This window comes from Hyla sarda, chromosome 7 (genome assembly GCF_029499605.1).
Source record: "Hyla sarda isolate aHylSar1 chromosome 7, aHylSar1.hap1, whole genome shotgun sequence".
Classification (NCBI taxonomy): domain Eukaryota; kingdom Metazoa; phylum Chordata; class Amphibia; order Anura; family Hylidae; genus Hyla; species Hyla sarda.
In genome coordinates this window covers 228,164,816-228,188,638 of record NC_079195.1, presented here as the reverse complement: position 1 = coordinate 228,188,638, position 23,823 = coordinate 228,164,816, and the positions used below count along the sequence as shown (strand labels likewise).

Below are 23,823 nucleotides of genomic sequence, written 5' to 3'. Positions count from 1 at the left end.
CATAACTTAAAATGCACCAGGAAAAACGTGACACTTTAAAAAAAATAAATAAAAAAAAACCTCACCAACAAGCATTAAAAAAATGTAATATTCCAGCACCAGCAGGAGGGATAAAAGTTCTAGCTCTATTGAAGATTCCAAATAGAAAACATCTGACATGTTTCGGGTTTTGTTAGAGCTTAATCATAGTTATTATTATAATTTTTTTTTTTAACAGTTTAAAATGAGAAGTCTTATGTTTTGGTTAAAGTTGTTATTTTGCAACTGCTGGAGGCACATTTGACACACATACATTGTGACACAACAGTCGCAGCAATCTTAAGTTCCTTTTCTAAGCAAATGAATCCTCCTCCCCCCATCCAGATTCATTTTCATTTCCCAGTCTTATTAGCAGTCGTCTTGGGTGATAACAATTTATTTAAAGTGAAAGCCTCTCGTCCATATTGCGAATTTACGGGCTGATAAAATTAACGGTTGCGTTAAACAAACTCTGTAAAATGAAGATTGGTTTTTATAATGTTAAGGAGACGGGAACGTTGTCTGTTCCAAACCATTTCCTGACTTTTTTTTTTTCCGGCGGAGCGACATGGTGTGATAAAATATGTCGGACAAGCTGTCCCCGCTGATGCCGTTCTGCGCACATCTGGAGAAAAACACGGAGCCTCTGATTAAACTCATCAATACGGGGTGACAACCGCATCACAGGCGCCGATCAACAGGCTGTCGAAAGTTATCATTGGGTGATAGAGACGCACAAAGGGGCCCCGGGGGCCGCAATTAAGGGCCCTCAAGTGACAACTATTACTCTCTGTTGTCAGCTAAACCAGGTGGAGAAGATGCTCCCGATCCCCATGATCACCGCTTCTATTAGCTTTTATTGCCAAGAATCTCTAGAAACATTTAAATAAATATTTGCAACAATTGTATCCAGTGAACAGTAAACAATCCTCCATATGTAAACAGTCTGGAATCCAAACTGATACATTGTATTCTCTCTGCATTTACCTTTAACCCTACATTAGTCAGCACAAATTTCTCGTCCGTCATGATAACTTTGCTACAATGTATAAGTGCAGATAAATGTGGATATATGTCAGTGTTTCCCAACCTGTGCAGAACTACATCTCCCAGCATCCTGTTCGGTGCGGATTATAGTGTATGCTCTGTGTAGTTGTTTCCAGCATCCTCTGTGTGTTTCCTACGGATTGATACAATGTAGCTAATTGTTAAGACAGAAAAGAAATGTGTTGCTGCTGACTCATAGAAGATTGTCTAGGCTGGATGCAACTGTAACGAATCCTCAGATACGAGAAATATTTGCATTCAGCTTCTGGATATAAACAAGAGCAATCCCATTTACTGACAACAAGCAGAGATTTTGAAAATAAGTAAGTGAAACACAAAGTATATTAGAAAGTTGCAGAACTTTTCAATACACAATTATTAAAGTGAACATCAAGTCAAAAAATCATCAAACATTACCTATAAGTTAAACATATTTAGAAAGAATTTTATTTTTTTTTCAATTTTTTATTGTACTATTTATAGTATAAAAAAATTAATCTTGCAGTTTCTATTCTGACCAGTAAGTCTAAAATTTAGCTGAGACTTCCTGTTCTGTACAGATCACTTCTCAGCAGTCTCCTCCTTATCATCACAGACAGGAGTACATGAGAGATGACACCAGTATATAGATAACAGATATACACACAATAGCTGTTGCTCACAGATCAGTCATCTCCTCCCTAGTGAAGGATCTCTGTAAAGGTCACAGAGCGTGCCGTGTAATGTTTATTCATGTTCATGTCTATTGTTGCCTATGTCCGGGGGGTTTACAGTAAAGCATATCTCTAAATGTTGTGAGAAAAGCTCAGGCAAAATAGCTGCCCCCATAATTAATGTACTGAAAATGAAAATAAGAAAAATGACAATCAGAAAATAAAACTTTTCAGGTAATACATTTACTTTAAAGGGGTTGTCCAAAAATAGAAAACCAGAGCGAATTTCTGTCAAAAACAGCGCCGTCCCTGACCCAAGGTTGTGTGTGGTATTGCAGCTCAATTCCATTAAAGTGAATGCAGACAAAATGTAATACCACATATAACTTGAGGACAGGGGTGGCGCTGTTTTTGAAAAAAAAAATAATTCTGGTTTTCCATTCCTAGAAAACCCCCTTTAACCTTTATTTACAAAACACTGGGATACCCTTTAAAGGGGTAGTGCAGTGGTGAAAAACTTATCCCCTATCCTAAGGATAGGGGATAAGTTTGAGATCGCGGGGGGTCCGACCGCTGGGGCCCCCTGCGATATTTCTGTACGGGGCCCCGGCTCGCTGGCCAGATAGCGGGTGTTGACCTCCGCACGAAGCGGCGGCCAACACACCCCCTCAATACATCTCAATGGCAGAGCCGGAGATTGCCGAAGGCAGCGCTTCAGCTCTGCCATAGAGTTGTATTGAGGGGGCGTGTCGGCCGCCGCTTCCTGCGGAGGTCGACACGCCCCCTTCCCGCGGGCTGTCGGGGCTCCGTACAGGAGATCGCGGGGGGCCCCAGCGGTCGGACCCCCCGCGATCTCAAACTTATCCCCTATCCTTAGGATAGGGGATAAATTGTTCACCACTGAGTCACCACTGGACTACTCCTTTAATGGTCTATTCACATGTACAGTATCCAGAGCAAATTTGATGTGTAGATTTAAAGCTGCAGATTTCAATGTAAACTAAATGAATGAATGCGGCATCAAATCTGCAGCTTCAAATCCTGCACATCAAATATGCAGAGGATACTGTATGTTTGAACATGCCCAAAGCCAGTGGTCTCAAAATGTGGCCCTCCAGATGTTGCAAAACTTCAACCCCTAGCATGCCTAGACAACCAAAAGCCTGTCTGCCTTCTCCAGAGGATCCACACTGTCCCTGAAAAGTAAATCTAGGCTTCCCTCTCATCTCTCCTCACTTTGTGCAGTGGTCTCAAACTCTTATCCTCCAGATGCTGCAAAACTTCAACTCCCAGCATGCCCAGACAGCCGTTGGCTGTCTGGGCATGCTGGGAGTCGAAGTTTTGCAACATCTGGAGGGCCACAGTTTGAGACCACTGCCCTAAGCCAACGCTAAAGTCTGCGACACCTGCAAGTTTTCGGATGCACTTACAATGACTTTGAACAAAATAATTCAATAATAACTATAGAGATGGGAACCTGGACTGTACTCACTGCTCCCTGCATCATGTGACAGCTGAAGGGCGAGAAGGTAAATTGCTGGTAGGATGCTGTTATGATTGCTGCTCCGGAGTACGGGCCCTGTGAGGAGAAGGGTCGGTGCTGGGGCCGTCCTGTGGAGTCTTATTAGTAAACGTGTAAATGCCTGTGGTGTAATGAGTTACTTTCATAACCATGACTCGCCTTCAGAGCAGATGTTCCCAATATTTCTCACCCTCTCCCAGGACTTTTCACATATGTTTACTTATCGGTGCACATTAGTCTGTAAATTTCCTCACTCGTTTATTTTTTACGTTTTACTATTTAACTGTGTCATGAGCGGAGCCCGGCAGAAAAATCATGTCTCCTGTATATAGTGATATAGACCATGCTGGTATAACCTGGGTATATACTGTATATAATATATATGTACAGCTGGTATAAGTTATATATCTCCTGTATATAGTGATATGGACCATGCTGGTATAACCTGATTTATACTGTATATAATATATATATGTACAGCTGGTATAAGTTATATATCTCCTGTATATAGTGATATGGACCATGCTGGTATAACCTGGGTATATACTGTATATAATATATATGTACAGCTGGTATAAGTTATATATCTCCTGTATATAGTGATATGGACCATGCTGGTATAACCGGGGTATATACTGTATATAATTATATATGTACAGCTGGTATAAGTTATATATCTCCTGTATATAGTGATATGGACCATGCTGGTATAACCTGGGTATATACTGTATATAATATATATGTACAGCTGGTATAAGTTATATATCTCCTGTATATAGTGATATGGACCATGCTGGTATATCCTGGGTATATACTGTATATAATTATATATGTACAGCTGGTATAAGTTATATATCTCCTGTATATAGTGATATGGACCATGCTGGTATAACCTGGGTATATACTGTATATAATTATATATGTACAGCTGGTATAAGTTATATATCTCCTATATATAGTGATATGGACCATGCTGGTATAACCTGATATATACTGTATATAATTATATATGCACAGCTGGTATAAGTTATATATCTCCTATATATAGTGATATGGACCATGCTGGTATAACCTGGGTATATACTGTATATAATTATATATGTACAGCTGGTATAAGTTATATATCTCCTATATATAGTGATATGGACCATGCTAGTATAACCTGGGTATATACTGTATATAATTATATATGCACAGCTGGTATAAGTTATATATCTCCTATATATAGTGATATGGACCATGCTGGTATAACCTGGGTATATACTGTATATAATTATATATGTACAGCTGGTATAAGTTATATATATCCTGTATATAGTGATATGGACCATGCTGGTATATCCTGGGTATATACTGTATATAATTATATATGTACAGCTGGTATAAGTTATATATCTCCTGTATATAGTGATATGGACCATGCTGGTATAACCTGGGTATATACTGTATATAATATATATGTACAGCTGGTATAAGTTATACATCTCCTGTATATAGTGATATGGACCATGCTGGTATAACCTGGGTATATACTGTATATAATTATATATGTACAGCTGGTATAAGTTATATATCTCCTGTATATAGGGATATGGACCATGCTGGTATAACCTTGGTATATACTGTATATAATTATATATGTACAGCTGGTATAAGTTATATATCTCCTGTATAAAGTGATATGGACCATGCTGGTATAACCTGGGTATATACTGTATATAATATATATGTACAGCTGGTATAAGTTATATATCTCCTGTATATAGGGATATGGACCATGCTGGTATAACCTGGTATATACTGTATATAATATATATGTACAGCTGGTATAAGTTATATATCTCCTGTATATAGTGATATGGACCATGCTGGTATAACCCGGGTATATACTGTATATAATTATATATGTACAGCTGGTATAAGTTATATATCTCCTGTATATAGTGATATGGACCATGCTGGTATAACCTGGGTACATACTGTATATAATATATATGTACAGCTGGAATAAGTTATATATCTCCTGTACATAGTGATATGGACCATGCTGGTATAATCTGGGTATATACTGTATATAATATATATGTACAGCTGGTATAAGTTATATATCTCCTGTATATAGTAATATGGACCATGCTGGTATAACCTGGGTATATACTGTATATAATATATATGTACAGCTGGTATAAGTTATATATCTCCTGTATATAGTGATATGGACCATGCTGGTATAACCTGGTATATACTGTATATAATATATATGTACAGCTGGTATAAGTTATATATCTCCTGTATATAGTGATATGGACCATGCTGGTATAACCTGGTATATACTGTATATAATATATATGTACAGCTGGTATAAGTTATATATCTCCTGTATATAGTGATATGGACCATGCTGGTATAACCTGGTATATACTGTATATAATATATATGTACAGCTGGTATAAGTTATATATCTCCTGTATATAGGGATATGGACCATGCTGGTATAACCTGGGTATATACTGTATATAATATATATGTACAGCTGGTATAAGTTATATATCTCCTGTATATAGTGATATGGACCATGCTGGTATAACCTGGGTATATACTGTATATAATATATATGTACAGCTGGTATAAGTTATATATCTCCTGTATATAGTGATATGGACCATGCTGGTATAACCTGGGTATATACTGTATATAATATATATGTACAGCTGGTATAAGTTATATATCTCCTGTATATAGTAATATGGACCATGCTGGGTATATATCATATATAAATATATATATAGCTGGTATTAGTCATGTCTTTTATACACTGAATGACCTGTGTAGAACCTTCTATTCCCTTAGTAGTTGGCAATACACATATTTAATGAGTAATTATTTCCTATTTCCCTCGGTCTGGATATAATAATAAATTACTGAATTGTATATTATTGTAAATTAAGAAAACTTTATGGTTTTTAGTGTCGGCATCAATCAATCCCAAATCTATTTATAAAGTAGAATTTAATAATTACTTGTACAGATAATCTACCTTGACTTCTCCAATCTGCCCATAACAAATGTTCTAAATCCAATTACATTCTGCATAATGAATGATTAATGAATAATGGCCGCCTATTACCTCGTGCCGCTGCCTACAGAACAGGTCTGATTATCACATTTTGTTGATATATTGTTTTCATACTGTAATTATTTGATGCATATGCATGAGATTAGCTTAAGGTCCTAATTACTAATATAATTTACACTCAGAAAGCGAGAATATAAAATGGTTGTTATTAAAAGTCTCAATCACATTCAGAAGTTTAATAGAATCAATGTTAATCTAGGAAAGGTCAAAAAAATGTCCGGAACTGAGACCCTGGGAGAAAAGTACGGCCAGTGCTGGAAAATACAATATACAGGGATACAATCTATATATACAGGATCCCAGAATAGGCCTGGACCCAGGGCGGCAAAGGGGAGTGGACCCACAATGCACTGGTATATTCTTGTACATAGGGGACAGTATTATAGTAGTTATATTCTTGAATATAGGAGCAGTATTATAGTAGTTATATTCTTGTACATAGGAGCAGTATTATAGTAGTTCTATTCTTGTATATAGGAGCAGTATTATAGTAGTTATATTCTTGTATATAGGAGTAGTATTATAGTAGTTATATTCTTGTACATAGGGGGCTGTATTATAGTAGTTATATTCTTGTACATAGGAGCAGTATTATAGTAGTTATATTTTTGTATATAGGAGGCAATATTATAGTAGTTATATTCTTGTATATAGGAGCAGTATTATAGTAGTTATATTCTCGTATATAGGAGCAGTATTATAGTAGTTATATTCTTGTATATAGGGGCAGTATTATAGTAGTTATGTTCTTGTATATAGGAGGCAATATTATAGTAGTTATATTCCTGTATATAGGGAGCAGTATTATAGTATTTATATTCTCGTATATAGGAGCAGTATTATAGTAGTTATATTCTTGTATATAGAAGCAGTATTATAGTAGTTATATTATTGTATATAGGAGCAGTATTATAGTAGTTATATTAATGTATATAGGAGCAGTATTATAGTAGTTATATTCTTGTATATAGGAGGCATTATTATAGTAGTTATATTCTTGTATATAGGGGCAGTATTATAGTAGTTATATTCTTGTATATAGGAGCAGTATTATAGTGGTTATATTCTTGTATATAGAAGCATTGTTGTAGTAGTTATATTCTTGTATATAGGAGCATTGTTGTAGTAGTTATATCCTTGTATATAGGGAGCAGTATTATAGTAGTTATATTCCTGTATATAGGGGCAGTATTATAGTAGTTATATTCTTGTATATAGGAGCAGTATTATAGTAGTTATATTCTTGTATATAGGAGCAGTATTATAGTAGTTATATTCCTGTATATAGGAGCAGTATTATAGTAGTTATATTTTTGTATATAGGAGGCAGTATTATAGTAGTTCTATTCTTGTATATAGGGGCAGTATTATAGTAGTTATATTCTTGTATATAGGAGCAGTATTATAGTAGTTATATTATTGTATATAGGAGCAGTATTATAGTAGTTATATTCTTGTATATAGGAGCAGTATTATAGTAGTTATATTCTTGTATATAGGGTACAGTATTATAGTAGATATATTCTTGTATATAGGAGCAGTATTATAGTAGTTATATTCTTGTATATAGGAGCAGCATTATAGTAGTTATATTCTTGTATATAGGAGACGTATTATAGTAGTTATATTCTTGTATATAGGAGCAGTATTATAGTAGATATATTCTTGTATATAGGAGCAGTATTATAGTAGTTATATTCTTGTATATAGGAGCAGTATTATAGTAGTTATTTTCTTGTATATAGGAGGCAGTATTATAGTAGTTATATTCTTGTATATAGGAGCAGTATTATAGTAGTTATATTCTTGTATATAGGAGCAGTATTATAGTAGTTATATTCTTGTATATAGGAGCGGTATTATAGTAGTTATATTCTTGTATATAGGAGTAGTATTATAGCAGTTATATTCTTGTATATAGGAGCATTGTTGTAGTAGTTATATACTTGTTCACAGAAGACAATATTATAGTAGTTAGATTTTTGTACATTATAGTTTAACTACTGGGCTGTTTTCTCCCATAAGAAACAGTCTAAATGTGTTTGATTCCAGCCCCACTGCCAGGACGACGCGTCACATGTGCTTTTCCTCTAGTGACACATGAAGGGGCGTGGCATCTGAGAAAGGAGGAGCCGGCCAGCACAGACTATACAGTAGAGGAGGAGGAGCAAAACACTGACATATATAATAACTTGCTACAATTCTTCTTGGAGAATTCATATGGAATTCCTCTCTGAATTTCCGTCACCTGAACTAGTTTAGAAATGTTTTTACAATGTATTTTCTTTAGTTTGCACTTTCTGTAGCATTATTCTTAGTTATAAGTCATTAGAATTGCTACATTGTATCTTCCATGTTTCCTCATGCAGTCACGTTGCCAGTTCATGTCATTTGTTCCTCATTTATTTTTTTCGGGTCTTGTAAACCTCTCACGATGCAACATTGTAAATCTTTCCAATCCCTTAAAGCTAAGCAGAGGTTTGAGGCAATTGGCTTGGGCGCCCACAGTAGCTTAAAGAACATCTGCGAGATTTAATAAGTAAAAGTGGCGCTCGTCTCTCTGCTGCGTTTATTGAACGCATCAAAAGAAAAACAACATAGTTTTATTAAGTTTCTGCTAAGAGCGGCGCACGGGGACAAACATTGTCCAAAGCCGAAATAACATAAAAATAAGGTTTGCAACTTCTCAGCAGTTTTTCTCAGTCAGAACAAATCCCCCAAGATGTTTTCTGTTCTCGCACACATCGGATTTGACAAGAAAATGACAAAAGTAGAGTTTTCGTAGTTAGCGAAGAAGGAAACAAAACCGTCCGCATTGTTGCTCGTTTGTATCCTCTAGAGCGGCGCTCTCCAAACTATGGCCCTCGAGATGTTGCAAAAATACAACGAGCCAAGAATCCTTAAAAACATTGAAATAAACATTTGCAACAATTGTATCCAGTAAACAGTAAACAATCCTCTGTTATGTAAACAGTCTGGAATCCAAACTGATACATTGGGGTTGATTTACTAAGAGTGTTGTGTAGTTTTCTTTGTGGGTTTTGATTTTCGACAGGAATTTTCCAAAGGTATTTACTAAGGTTTCCCTACATTTTGCACTTTTCCCTACGTTTTGCTTTTTTTTTTTTGACAACTGTTCTGATCTGTCGGGTTTTCCTCGACTCAAATCCACCTCATTTTCTGTGGAAACCTTAGTAAATATGTTGGGATTTTTCAAAACTGTTGGAGACACGCCCCTTTTGTATCGAGGCCACGCCCACGTTCTCCCTTGGCAACGCCCCCTTTTCAGTTTTTCTTGTAAAATGGAGGGTTTGGGTTTTTTTGGTCGCCAATTGTGTCGCAAGTGCGATATGTGCGACACAATTTGGGTGCAAAACTCGAAAAGAGTCGGGATCACGTTAGTAAATAAACCCCATTATATTCTCTCTTCACTTACCTTTCAGCCCTGCATTAAAGGGGTATTCCAGGCAAAAACTTTTTTATATATATCAACTGGCTCCAGAAAGTTAAACAGATTTGTAAATTACTTCTATTAAAAAATCTTAATCCTTTCAGTACTTATGAGCTTCTGAAGTTAAGGTTGTTCTTTTCTGTCTAAGTTCTCTCTGATGACACCTGTCTCGGGAAACGCCCAGTTTAGAAGCAAATCCCCATAGCAAACCTCTTCTAAACTGGGCGGTTCCCGAGACAGGTGTCATCAGAGAGCACTTAGACAGAAAAGAACAACCTTAACTTCAGAAGCTCATAAGTACTGAAAGGATTAAGATTTTTTAATAGAAGTAATTTACAAATCTGTTTAACTTTCTGGAGCCAGTTGATATATATATAGAAAAAAAAGTATATATAAAAAAAAGTATATATATATTTAATCAGCACAAATTTCTCTGCTGTCATAACTTGGCTACAATGTATCAGTACGTTTTTTCACAACCTGTGCAATACTACAACTACAACCAGTTGCAAAACTACAACTCCCAGCATGCTGGATGCTCGGGCATGTTGGGAATTGTAGTTTTGCAACAGCTGTAGGTCCAAACATTGGAGATCACAGCTGTAGGTTATTCCTGGTAGGTTGCAAAACTACAACTTCCAGCATGCCCGGACAGCCGTTGGCTGTCCGGGCATGCTGGGAGTTGTAGTTCTGCAACAGCTGGCGGTCCACAGATTCACGATCACTAATGTAGCTTGTTCTTAGTTTTCCTAGATTGTTCCAGGTAGGTTGCAAAACCACAACTTCCAGCATTTCCAGACAGCTGTTGGTTGTCTGGACATGCTGGGAGTTGTAGTTTTGCAACAACTGCAAAGCCACCTAGCTATCCAGGCATGCTGGGAGTTGTAGGTTTGCAACAACTGCAAAGCCACCTAGCTATCCAGGCATGCTGGGAGTTGTAGTTTTTGCAACAGCTGCAGAGCCACCTGGTGTTCAGGCATGCTGGGAGTTTGTAGTTATGCAACAGCTGGAGGTTCCCAGTTTGGAGACCACTGCTGTAGGTTGTCCCAGGTTACCCAATCTAGTTTTCTGCTTCCGTCATCCCATGCCCCCTCTATGGTGTGCCCAACATTTTTTTATTATTTTTTTTGATATTTCGGGCAGTAAACATAAAAGCTGATTTCCTTTGTGACTCTTCTAGTCTATGACTCCTCGGGAATTTTAATGATCCTCAATAAACCTGAGGATTTTTATTGCTCCTCCTTGGTGTTTATTGTCAGCAGAACTCCATCACTTTCCACCGTAGTAAATAACGGTCGATGATATCTCGATGTCGAGCACGCGGCTGCGGAATAATATTTCACGCGTCTTCCCGCTTGCTGTTGCCTTCATAGCGATATTTTTGCATTCTCTGAAGGACGACATATAACAGGGATTCTTCCATTGTAATGCCGGCTTGTCAGATAGAGCAATAAAATGTGATCTGAGTCAGCGCCGTGATGGAGTAGGAGCCGTATGAACAAGTGGCGCTCAGCGTGAGGCATGCGAAACACTTCCGTATCCACTGCATCCTACTGGAAAGGACAGGAGGGAGGAGCCTTGGGAGGACAGCCCTGTCAATCATCTGCTTTCAGCCAATCAGTGTTACTGGGCGTGTTCTCTCTAATAGGCAGTGCCCCTCCCTCTTGTCCTTTTCATTAGGATACAGACACAGTATACAGTTTCAGCAGGTCTGAAAACCAGGAAAGTTGCGTCTAAATAACACAGCGAAACTTTTCTTGATTTACAATGAAAAATGTAGGAGTCATGTGTCCATTGGTGCCAGCTATAGGGTAAGTAACTTGCACCTCCAAGTCGTTTTAGGCTTAGTTCACACTGTGGAATTTCTGGGCAGAATTTCTGCCGGAGATCAAGCCAGCGGCACTAGGACCGCGCGGACTACATTGCCGTCCCCATAGATGTCAATGCATTTCTCAGCAGATCTTCCAAAAGATCCACCCAGAAATGCATTGCTGTCTATGGGGACGGCAATGCAGTCCGTGCGGTCTTAGTGCCGCTGGCTTGATCTCCGGAAGAAATTCTGCCCAGAAATTCCGTAGTGTGAACTTAGCCTAAAGAGTACCTCTCATGATCTTGTTAAATGTTATAATCCTCCCAGGTCACTGCCCCCATTATGATAAACCACCCCCGGCCTTTATTTTTATAATTTTTTAGTTTTCTCCCTTGATATTGCTCTGTATTTTCTGCTCAGTCAGATTCACAGACTGGGAAGGGGCGTTCCCCAGCAGGCGTGACATCATCTGAAGCCATACAGGGGAGAACTTCCTCCCTCACTCTGCTGCACACAGCCCAGAGCAGTTCAGTGTGAGATGAGCTATGATTGGCTCAGGCTGCACACACACCCCTCAGCACTACAGACTGCATTTCCTGATGTTGGACTTCTGCCAGGCCAGCAGGAGTCTAAAGTCTGTGCAAGAGATGAGGGAAATGTGCTCTGGACAAGTAGGGAGACACCTAGTGGAAGCTTTTTTAAACACAAATAAAACAGAAAACTTTTTTTTTTCTTTTTTTTTTTTTTAAACAAAGAACATTAGAAAGATTTTTTTATTTACCATAGAGCTGCAAAAGGAAAAATTAGTTTTAATCAGAGTGCCCATTTAACAATTCACATACAAAGGACTACAGCAACCACAAATTTGTCTCACCTCCCCTGAAGATTTGTCTCACCTCCCCTGTAGTTGTAAAATAGCTATAAAGTCTAAGGTTACCAGCAGAACTTTAGATCAGTGGTCTCAAACTGTGGCCCTCCACATGTTGCAAAACTTTAACTACTAGCATTCCTGGACAGCCAAAAGCCTGTCTGCCTTCTCCAGAGGATCCACACTGTCCCTAAAAAGTAAATCAAGGCTTCCCTCTAATCTCATCCCTGTGCAGTGGTCTCAAAATCTGGTCCTCTGGATGTTGGAAAACTTCAACTCCCAGCATTACCAGACAGCCAACGGCTGTCCGGGCATGCTGGCAGTTGAAGTTTTGCAACATCTGGAGGGCCACAGTTTGAGACCACTGCTTTAAATAGTGAATGCCTCTGAAAAATCCAATATGACGGGTGAAGAACATATTTCAATACAACAAAATATTTGACAACATGCACACTCATCCTATAGAAAAAAAGAAAATACCTCCAAGGAGACCATATTATGAAAAAAAAACTTCTATCATCTTTATGAAGGTATACTAATAAAATACAATAAAACAATGTAGCACCGTATAAACAGTATGGAAGGAGAAGAACAAATGGGGGGGGGGGGTTAATGGGAAGGGGATCCTGCTATGCACTGTAACAATACGCTGATAAGGTTCAATGAGCAAAGAAGCGTACAATTAATAAATAGGAAACCGCTGGTAATGTCTGGGCATGTGTATAAGCACCATAGAACATAAAAGACACATAATAAGTAATAAGAAGCAATACACATCATGATAGTAATAGAGCCAAAGCGCAAGTGCTAAAGTACTAAGAGAAAAAAAAACTCAGAGCTGAGAATAAAGAATATATTTATAAAGTGCAGATATTATGCATATATAAACAATAAGTCCCCATATCCCGGTTACCCACCACAACTCCGACGCGTTTCGCCACCAGGCTTTGTCCAGGATCTCCTTCTCATTACCTGCCCTTTGTTCTACTCCTTCCATACTGTTTATACGGTGCTACATTGTTTTATTGTATTTTATTAGTATACCGTCATAAAGATGATACAAGTTATTTTAATTCCGTAATAAATGTACCCCATTATTTTTCGGATTCAGGTGCAGTTAACCTTTTCATTGCACTCGGAGATCTATGAGATATGTTCTTCACCCAATATATCGGATTTTCCAGAGACCCTCGCTATCTAGAGAAACTGTGGACCTCCAGCTGATGCAAAACTACAACTCCCAGCATGTTGGACTATATAGTAGTATATAGTATAGGTCGGTGTTTCCCAAAAATGGGTGCCTCCAGCTGTTGCAAAACTACAACTCCCAGCACGTTGGACTATATAGTAGTATATAGTATAGGTCGGTGTTTCCCAAAAAGGGGTGCCTCCAGCTGATGCAAAACTACAACTCCCAGTATGTTGGACTATATAGTACTATATAGTATAGGTCAATGTTTCCCAACAAGGGGTGCCTCCAGCTGTTGCAAAACTACAACTCCCAGCAAGTTGGACTATATAGTATAGGTCAATGTTTCCCAACCAGGGGTTCCTCCAGCTGTTGTAAAAATACAACTCCCAGCATGCCCGGACAGCCAACGGCTGTCCGGGCATGCTGGGAGTTGTATTTTTGCAACAGCTGGAGGAACCCCTGGTTGGGAAACATGTAGTTTTGCAACAGCTGGAGGTCCAAAGATTGGAGATCACTGCTGTAGGTTGTTCTAGGTTGTTCTGGGGAGGTTGCAAAACTACAACTTCCAGCAGGCCCTGACAGCCGATGGCTGTTCCGTCATCCTGGGAGTTGTAGTTTTGCAGCAGCTGGAGGTCCACAGTTTGGAGATCACGGCTGTAGGTTGTTCCAGGTAGGCTGCAAAACTACAACTTCCAGCATGCCCGGACATGAGTTGGCTGTCCAGCCATGCTGAGAGTTGCAGTTTTGCAACAGCTGGAGGTCCACAGATTCCAGATCTCTGCTGTAGCCTATTCCTAGTTTTTTCTAGATTGTTCCAGATAGGTTGCAAAACTACAACTTCCAGCATGTCCAGACAAGCTGTTGGCTGTCTGGGAATGCTGGGAGTTGAAGTTTTGCAACACCTGGAGGACCAGAGTTTGAGACCAGTGCACAAAGGGATGAGATGAGAGGGAAGCCTTGATTTACTTTTCAGGAACAGTGTGGATCCTTTGGAGAAGGCAGACAGGCTTTTGGCTGTCCGGACATGCTGGGAGTTGAAGTTTTGCAACATCTGAGGGCTACAGTTTGAGACCACTGATCTAAAGTAATGATGTAACCTTAGACTTTATAGCTATTTTAGAACTACAACTCCCATCTAGCAGTTCCAATTGCAGACCCCTGCTTGGTTTATACCATAATAGCAGAAGTGACAATCACTTCCCCAGCACCATCTTATAGTCACGCAGAGAATGTGGATGGCAGAAATGTGTCATTTGGAATCAACATAAAACTTAATTATTTCTCCTTATACTTTATGACATTATTATTACTTAGATGTAGCCTGTGCACCGGCACAGAAATCCCAAGATGCTTTTACATGAAAAAAACCTCGGCACCGCAGCGTCTTCCTGTTCATCTCGGCTCAGCATGAACGCACTTAAACCGCCTGCCCTACCATGTGTGCCCCCTCCATGTCCCCACACAGGCTCACAAAGTCAATATCAATAAACATAAGAAAGAAAAGAAATATTGTATCAGTAAAAATGGATACCTGGGGAAGAGCGCACATTTCTTCTAGAAGAATCTCCACATCACGCTCACCATGACGACTTCACTGGTAAAAAAAAGGGAAAGAAATGTTGTTATTGTAATGGTCGAGAAATCGTTCATCTAAAGACAGAAACACGTTGGAATTCCAAGATGGCTCGACAGGTTTTTTTTTTTTTTTTTTTTAACCTAAAATGTATTATTGCATAACTTTTCATATAGCCATGTTATAAAGGGTCCACTGCTTGGAACCTTCTATTAAGCTAGTATTTCCCAACCAGTGTGCCTCCAGATGTTTCAAATCTACAATTCCCTGTATTCCCGGACAGTCTTAGGTCAGTGTTTCCCAAAAAGTGTGTCTCCAGCTGTTGCAAAACTACCACTCCCAGCTGGACAATGTTAGGCCAGTGTTTCTCGACCAGTGTGCCTCCAGCAGTTGCAAAACTACAAGTCATATAGGCGGCCTCTTTAGGTCCTTGCTGGGTGGGTTTGTAAGATTTGACACTGTAGGTCAGATGTCTCCAAACTCTGAACCTCCAGAGGTTGCTAAACTACAACTTCCAGCATGCCCGGACTGCCTTTGGTGGAGCAAGGGACCCTCCCCACCTTGGATTAAAAACTGGAGCAAGGGACCCTCCGCACCATGGAGTAAAAACTGGAGCAAGGGACCCTCCGCACCATGGAGTAAAAACTGGAGCAAGGGACCCTCCCCACCATGGAGTAAAAACTAGGGCAAGGGACCCTCCCCGCCATGGATTAAAAACTGGAGCCCCTCCCCATCATGGAGTAAAAACTGGAGCAAGGGACCCTCCCTGTCATGGAGTAAAAACTGGAGCCCCTCCCCATAATGGAGTAAAAACTGGAGCAAGGGACCCTCCCCACCGTGGAATAAAAACTGGAGCAAGGGACCCTCCCCACCATGGAGTAAAAACTGGAGCAAGGGACCTTCCCCGTCATAGAGTAAAAACTGGAGCAAGGGACCTTCCCCGTCATAGAGTAAAAACTGGAGCAAGGGACCCTCCTCACCATGGAATAGAAACTGGAGGAAGGGACCCTCCTCACCATGGAATAGAAACTGGAGGAAGGGACCCTCCTCACCAGGGAGTAAAGACTGGAGCAAGGGACCCTCCCCGCCATGGAGTAAAAACTGGAGCAAGGACCCTCCTCACCATGGAGTAAAAACTGAAGCAAGGGACCCTCCCCGCCATGGAGTAAAAACTGAAGCAAGGGACCCTCCCCGCCATGGAGTAAATACTGGAGCAAGGGACCCTCCCAGTCATGGAGTAAAAACTGGAGCAAGGGACCCTCCCTGCCATTGGAGTAAAAACTGGAGCAATGGACCCTCCCTGCCCTGGAATAGAAACTGGAGCAAGGGACTCTCCCCACCATGGAATAGAAACTGGAGGAAGGGACCCTCCTCACCATGGAGTAAAAACTGAAGCAGGGGACCCTACCCGCCATGGAGTAAATACTGGAGCAAGGGACCCTCCCTGTCATAGAGTAAAAACTGGAGCAAGGGACCATCCCAGTCATAGAGTAAGAACTGGAGCAATGGACCCTCCCCACCATGGAATAGAAAGTGGAGCAAAGACCCTCCCTGCTATGGAATAGAAACTGGAGGAAGGGACCCTCCTGCCATTGGAGTAAAGACTGGAACAAGGGACACTTCTCACCATGGAGTAAAAACTGGAGCAAGGGACCCTCCCCACCATGGAATAGAAACTGGAGCAAGGACCCTCCCCCCCATGGAATAGAAACTGGAGCAAGGACCCTCCCCACCATGGAATAGAAACTGGAACAAGGACCCTCCCCACCATGGAGTAAAAACTGGAGCAGGGACCCTCCCCGCCATGGAGTAATTACTGAAGCAATGGACCCTCTCTCCCCATAAGAGAGTAAATGTTCTATAGGGAACCACATCGAGCTTCTGTACCTATCACAATCCACTCCAAATATTATGACACCACAAAAAAGTATTTCAATAACACAAAAAGTTCTTAATCCAAGTATCGTCTTCCAGATACATTTTTCGGAAAAGTTATCAATACTGCTTCTTTCAAGGAGCCTTAAATCACGGCAGGTTAGAAAATTCTCAGCGTCAGACGGATAATAAAATGAAAAATTATGTTCCGCTACTTCCTCAACCTCGTAAAATGAGGATTCGGTTGTAAGAGCAATAAAAGATGAATTGTACATTTGGAATAAAGGGTAATTAGATGGACTGAGATCCCATAAGTCATTTTATCACACGTTTTTAGAGACCCTAAAGTCCATTTTACACACTTGGGTGGGGAGATGAAGTGATATGTCAGCGCCAAAGATGAGCGGAATTAGGGGGCTTGAAGGACGGATAAGAGACAAAAATTAGGAACTTTAAATCTTCTAATGTAACATTCAGCATCAGCATTTATAGCATTTTACAGGCTTTTTTAATTTTTTTTTAAACCTGATAAGATTTAACTAGCGTCAACTTCCTTATGGATACTTGTATAATTAGTCTAATTTTCCTTTGATATAAGAATATAACTACTTTAATAAGGTCTCCTATATACAAGAATATAACTACTATAATACTGCCTCCTATATACAAGAATATAACTACTATAATACTGCCCCTATATACAAGAATATAACTACTATAATACTGCCCCTATATACAAGAATATAACTACTATAATACTGCTCCTATATACAAGAATATAACTACTATAATACTGCCCCTATATACAAGAATATAACTACTATAATACTGCCTCCTATATACAAGAATATAACTACTATAATACTGCCCCTATATACAAGAATATAACTACTATATACAAGAATATAACTACTATAATACTGCTCCTATATACAAGAATACAACTACTATAATACTGCTCCTATATACAAGAATATAACTACTATAATACTGCTCCTATATACAAGAATATAACTAATATAATACTGCCCCCTATATACAAGAATATAACTACTATAATACTGCTCCTATATACAAGAATATAACTACTATAATACTGCTCCTATATACAAGAATATAACTACTATAATACTGCCCCTATATACAAGAATATAACTACTATATACAAGAATATAACTACTATATACAAGAAAATAACTACTATAATACTGCTCCTATATACAAGAAAATAACTACTATAATACTGCCTCCTATATACAAGAGTATAACTACTATAATACTGCCCCTATATACAAGAGTATAACTACTATAATACTGCTCCCATATACAAGAATATAACTACTATAATACTGCCCCTATATACAAGAATATAACTACTATATACAAGAATATAACTACTATAATACTGCTCCTATATACAAGAATATAACTACTATAATACTGCTCCTATATACAAGAATATAACCACTATAATACTGCCCCTATATACAAGAATATAACTACTATAATACTGCTCCTATATACAAGAATATAACTACTATAATACTGCTCCTATATACAAGAATATAACTACTATAATACTGCTCCTATATACAAGAATATAACTACTATAATACTGCTCCTGTATACAAGAAAATAACTACTATAATACTGCTCCTATATACAAGAAAATAACTACTATAATACTGCCCCTATATACAAGAGTATAACTACTATAATACTGCTCCTATATACAAGAATATAACTACTATAATACTGCTCCTATATACAAGAAAATAACTACTATAATACTGCCCCTATATACAAGAGTATAACTACTATAATACCGCTCCCATATACAAGAATATAACTACTATAATACTGCTCCTATATACAAAAATATAACTACTATAATACTGCTCCTATATACAAGAATATAACTACTATAATACTGCTCCTATATACAAGAATATAACTACTATAATACTGTCCTATATACAAGAATATAACTACTATAATACTGCCTCCTATACACAAAAATATAACTACTATAATACTGCTCCTATATACAAGAATATAACTACTATAATACTGCTCCTATATACAAGAATATAACTACTATAATACCGCCTCATATATACAAGAATATAACTACTATAAGGGTACGTTCATGTACGATTTTCTAAAAATTGCAGCAATTTTGTCCTATGTCACCGCTATATACCAAATTTGAGTAAAAACCTCAAAACAGCCAAAATTAAGTAAACAAGCATGAGAACACTTTCACTTCATGGGAATTGTTTTTTTTTTTTAAATGCGCTTTGAGTAAAATAATGCATCACACATTGGGCCGGCTCTGCCTATAGGCAAAATAGGAAGCCGCCAAGATGGCTTCTTCTTGATGGCGCTCACTGCTTGCCGCAAGAAAGTTAGACAATCAGCATTCAAACCACTCGTTCAGTCAGCAGCATGAGAAAGAGGTTTGTTACAGTGTGTCACCCCAGTAGTAAGGAGATTAGATGAGGAGGGGGTTTGTTACAGTGTGTCACTCCAGTAGTAAGGAGATTACATGAGGAGCAGATTTGTTACAGTGTGTCACCCCAGTAGTATGGTAATTACATGAGGAGGAGGTTTGTTACAGTGTGTCACCCCAGTAGTAAGGAGATTACATGAGGAGGAGGTTTGTTACAGTGTGTCACCCCAGTAGTAAGGAGATTACATGAGGAGGAGGTTTGTTACAGTGTTTCACCCCAGTAATAAAGAGATTACATGAGGAGGAGGTTTGTTACAGTGTGTCACCCCAGTAGTAAGGAGATTACACGAGGAGGAGGTTTGTTACAGTGTGTCACCCCTGTAGTAAGGAGATTACATGAGGAGGAGGTTTGTTACAGTGTATCACCCCAGTAGTAAGGAGATTACATGAGGAGGAGGTTTGTTACAGTGTGTCACCCCTGTAGTAAGGAGATTACATGAGGAGCAGATTTGTTACAGTGTGTCACCCCAGTAGTATGGTAATTACATGAGGAGGAGGTTTGTTACAGTGTGTCACCCCAGTAGTAAGGAGATTACATGAGGAGGAGGTTTGTTACAATGTGTCACCCCAGTAGTAAGGAGATTACATGAGGAGGAGGTTTGTTACAGTGCTTCACCCGAGTAGTAAGGAGATTACATGAGGAGGAGGTTTGTTACAGTGTGTCACCCCAGTAGTAAAGAGATTACATGAGGAGGAGGTTTGTTACAGTGTGTCACCCCAGTAGTAAGGAGATTACATGAGGAGGAGGTTTGTTACAGTGTTTCACCCCAGTAGTAAAGAGATTACATGAGGAGGAGGTTTGTTACAGTGTGTCACCCCAGTAGTAAGGAGATTACACGAGGAGGAGGTTTGTTACAGTGTGTCACCCCTGTAGTAAGGAGATTACATGAGGAGGAGGTTTGTTACAGTGTATCACCCCAGTAGTAAGGAGATTACATGAGGAGGAGGTTTGTTACAGTGTGTCACCCCAGTAGTAAGGAGATTACATGAGGAGGAGGTTTGTTACAGTGTGTCACCCCTGTAGTAAGGAAATTACATGAGGAGGGGGTTTATTACAGTGTATCACCCCAGTAGTAAGGAGATTACATGAGGAGAAGGTTTGTTACAGTGTATCACCCCCAGTAGTAAGGAGATTACATGAGGAGGAGGTTTGTTACAGTGCTTCACCCCAGTAGCAAGGAGATTACATGAGGAGGAGGTTTGTTGCAGTGTGTCACCCCAGTAGTAAGGAGATTACATAACAAGGGGATTTGTTACAGTGTGTCACCCCAGTAGTAAGGAGATTACATGAGGAGGAGGTTTGTTACAATGTGTCACCCCAGTAGTAAGGAGATTACATGAGGAGGAGGTTTGTTACAGTGCTTCACCCGAGTAGTAAGGAGATTACATGAGGAGGAGGTTTGTTACAGTCTGTCACCTCAGTAGTAAAGAGATTACATGAGGAGGAGGTTTGTTACAGTGTGTCACCCCAGTAGTAAGGAGATTACATGAGGAGGAGGTTTGTTACAGTGTTTCACCCCAGTAATAAAGAGATTACATGAGGAGGAGGTTTGTTACAGTGTGTCACCCCAGTAGTAAGGAGATTACACGAGGAGGAGGTTTGTTACAGTGTGTCACCCCTGTAGTAAGGAGATTACATGAGGAGGAGGTTTGTTACAGTGTATCACCCCAGTAGTAAGGAGATTAGATGAGGAGGAGGTTTGTTACAGTGTGTCACCCCTGTAGTAAGGAGATTACATGAGGAGCAGATTTGTTACAGTGTGTCACCCCAGTAGTATGGTAATTACATGAGGAGGAGGTTTGTTACAGTGTGTCACCCCAGTAGTAAGGAGATTACATGAGGAGGAGGTTTGTTACAATGTGTCACCCCAGTAGTAAGGAGATTACATGAGGAGGAGGTTTGTTACAGTGCTTCACCCGAGTAGTAAGGAGATTACATGAGGAGGAGGTTTGTTACAGTGTGTCACCCCAGTAGTAAAGAGATTACATGAGGAGGAGGTTTGTTACAGTGTGTCACCCCAGTAGTAAGGAGATTACATGAGGAGGAGGTTTGTTACAGTGTTTCACCCCAGTAGTAAAGAGATTACATGAGGAGGAGGTTTGTTACAGTGTGTCACCCCAGTAGTAAGGAGATTACATGAGGAGGAGGTTTGTTACAGTGTGTCACCCCTGTAGTAAGGAGATTACATGAGGAGGAGGTTTGTTACAGTGTATCACCCCAGTAGTAAGGAGATTACATGAGGAGGAGGTTTGTTACAGTGTGTCACCCCAGTAGTAAGGAGATTACATGAGGAGGAGGTTTGTTACAGTGTGTCACCCCTGTAGTAAGGAAATTACATGAGGAGGGGGTTTATTACAGTGTATCACCCCAGTAGTAAGGAGATTACATGAGGAGAAGGTTTGTTACAGTGTATCACCCCCAGTAGTAAGGAGATTACATGAGGAGGAGGTTTGTTACAGTGCTTCACCCCAGTAGTAAGGAGATTACATGAGGAGGAGGTTTGTTGCAGTGTGTCACCCCAGTAGTAAGGAGATTACATAACAAGGGGATTTGTTACAGTGTGTCACCCCAGTAGTAAGGAGATTACATGAGGAGGAGGTTTGTTACAGTGTGTCACCCCAGTAGTAAGGAGATTACATGAGGAGGAGGATTGTTACAGTGTGTCACCCCAGTAGTAAGGAGATTACATGAGGAGGAGGTTTGTTACAATGTGTCACCCCAGTAGTAAAGAGATTAGATGAGGAGGAGGTTTGTTACAGTGTGTCACCCCAGTAGTAAGGAGATTAGATGAGGAGGAGGTTTGTTACAGTGTGTCACCCCAGTAGTAAGGAGATTAGATGAGGAGGAGGTTTGTTACAGTGTGTCACCTCAGTAGTAAGGAGATTACATTAGGAGGAGGTTTGTTACAGTGTGTCACCCCAGTAGTAAGGAGATCACATGAGGAGGGGGTTTGTTACATTGTGTCACCCCAGTAGTAAGGAGATTACATGAGGAGGAGGTTTGTTACAGTGTGTCACCCCAGTAGTAAGGAGATTACTTGAGGAGGAGGTTTGTTACAGTGTGTCACCCCAGTAGTGAGATGGTGCATGTCAAAGGGCAATTTAGCTTTTGCCTAGGGTGGCAAAAAAAATAAAAAATCTTGCACCAGCCCTGATCACACATGCACACAATGTGAACTGACCTCAACCAATCATCGTGTCTTATCAGTTAACCTGGGTGACATTCAGCCCCAGGATCTTAAATTGGTGGCCAGGTGTACTGAGCCAGTAAGCAACATTAGGAAATCATTTCAGTGATGGAACTGCAATCACAATGGCTGAAAACGTACACCTACCACTACAGCGAAAACAGGTAAGCACAAGGCAGGCACAAGAACCTCTACATGATTTTCTTAATAATAGCCTGTGCTGCACTATATAAGAAAAACAAATGCAGGCACTCTTATTTAATTGTATTGCTACATAGATACATTCTTGAGTGACTTTCTCACATTTACATAAATTCTCAGGCACTGAAAGGGTGAACTATAAGCTACAGGTATATTAGGAAGGTCGCTCCGACAGTAATAAGATATATAACTAATTATACTATAAACAGTAATAGGACAGATACACTTTGCGCAGGTTCAGACATAATGAGGAATATTCACATTGTTACATTGATTGTTGGTGCAAATGCTTTCATGGAATCTCTACCCAATTTATTGACTTTTTAGCATTAAAATGCTTGTCTCTAATTAGAATTTTTTAATTCAATTAGTTAAAGGGGTTCTCCGGTACTCTAACATTCTGAACGGAGGCCGTGATTGTGACGTCATAGCCACGCCCCCTCGTGTTGTCACACCACACCCCCTCCATTCATGTCTATTGGAGGGGGCGTGTCGGCCGACACGCCCCCTCCTATAGACATGACTGGAGGGGGCGTGGCTTGACGTCACGACCACTACCGCAGGAATCCGGCATTTGCTTAGAAAGCCGGGTGCTGCGGGACATCGCGGGGGATGTCTAGGAGCGGAGTACTCCTTTAAACACAGGGGTCAAGTCCTGGGAAAAATTGTGGGCCTGGTCCTGCTAATCGGAACGGTATTCCTACTGTGAAAAAAGTGCAGGAACTCCATGACCATGCGTTCCTTGAATGCTCGCCTAAAGCCCTGGTTAAACACCTT

General features: G+C 39.7%; 1 protein-coding gene across 6 annotated transcripts in view; it reads right to left on the bottom strand.

Moving 5' to 3' along the window:
* The window catches only part of DAB1 (DAB adaptor protein 1), a 705,741-nt gene that overhangs the window by 344,739 nt on the left and 337,179 nt on the right, over positions 1–23,823 (bottom strand). For all 6 annotated transcript variants that reach the window (XM_056532962.1, XM_056532964.1, XM_056532963.1 and 3 more), the window contains exon 3: positions 15,229–15,291. The gene's annotated coding sequence lies outside the window, so the exon portion shown is untranslated. The remainder of the gene's footprint in view (positions 1–15,228; positions 15,292–23,823) is intronic.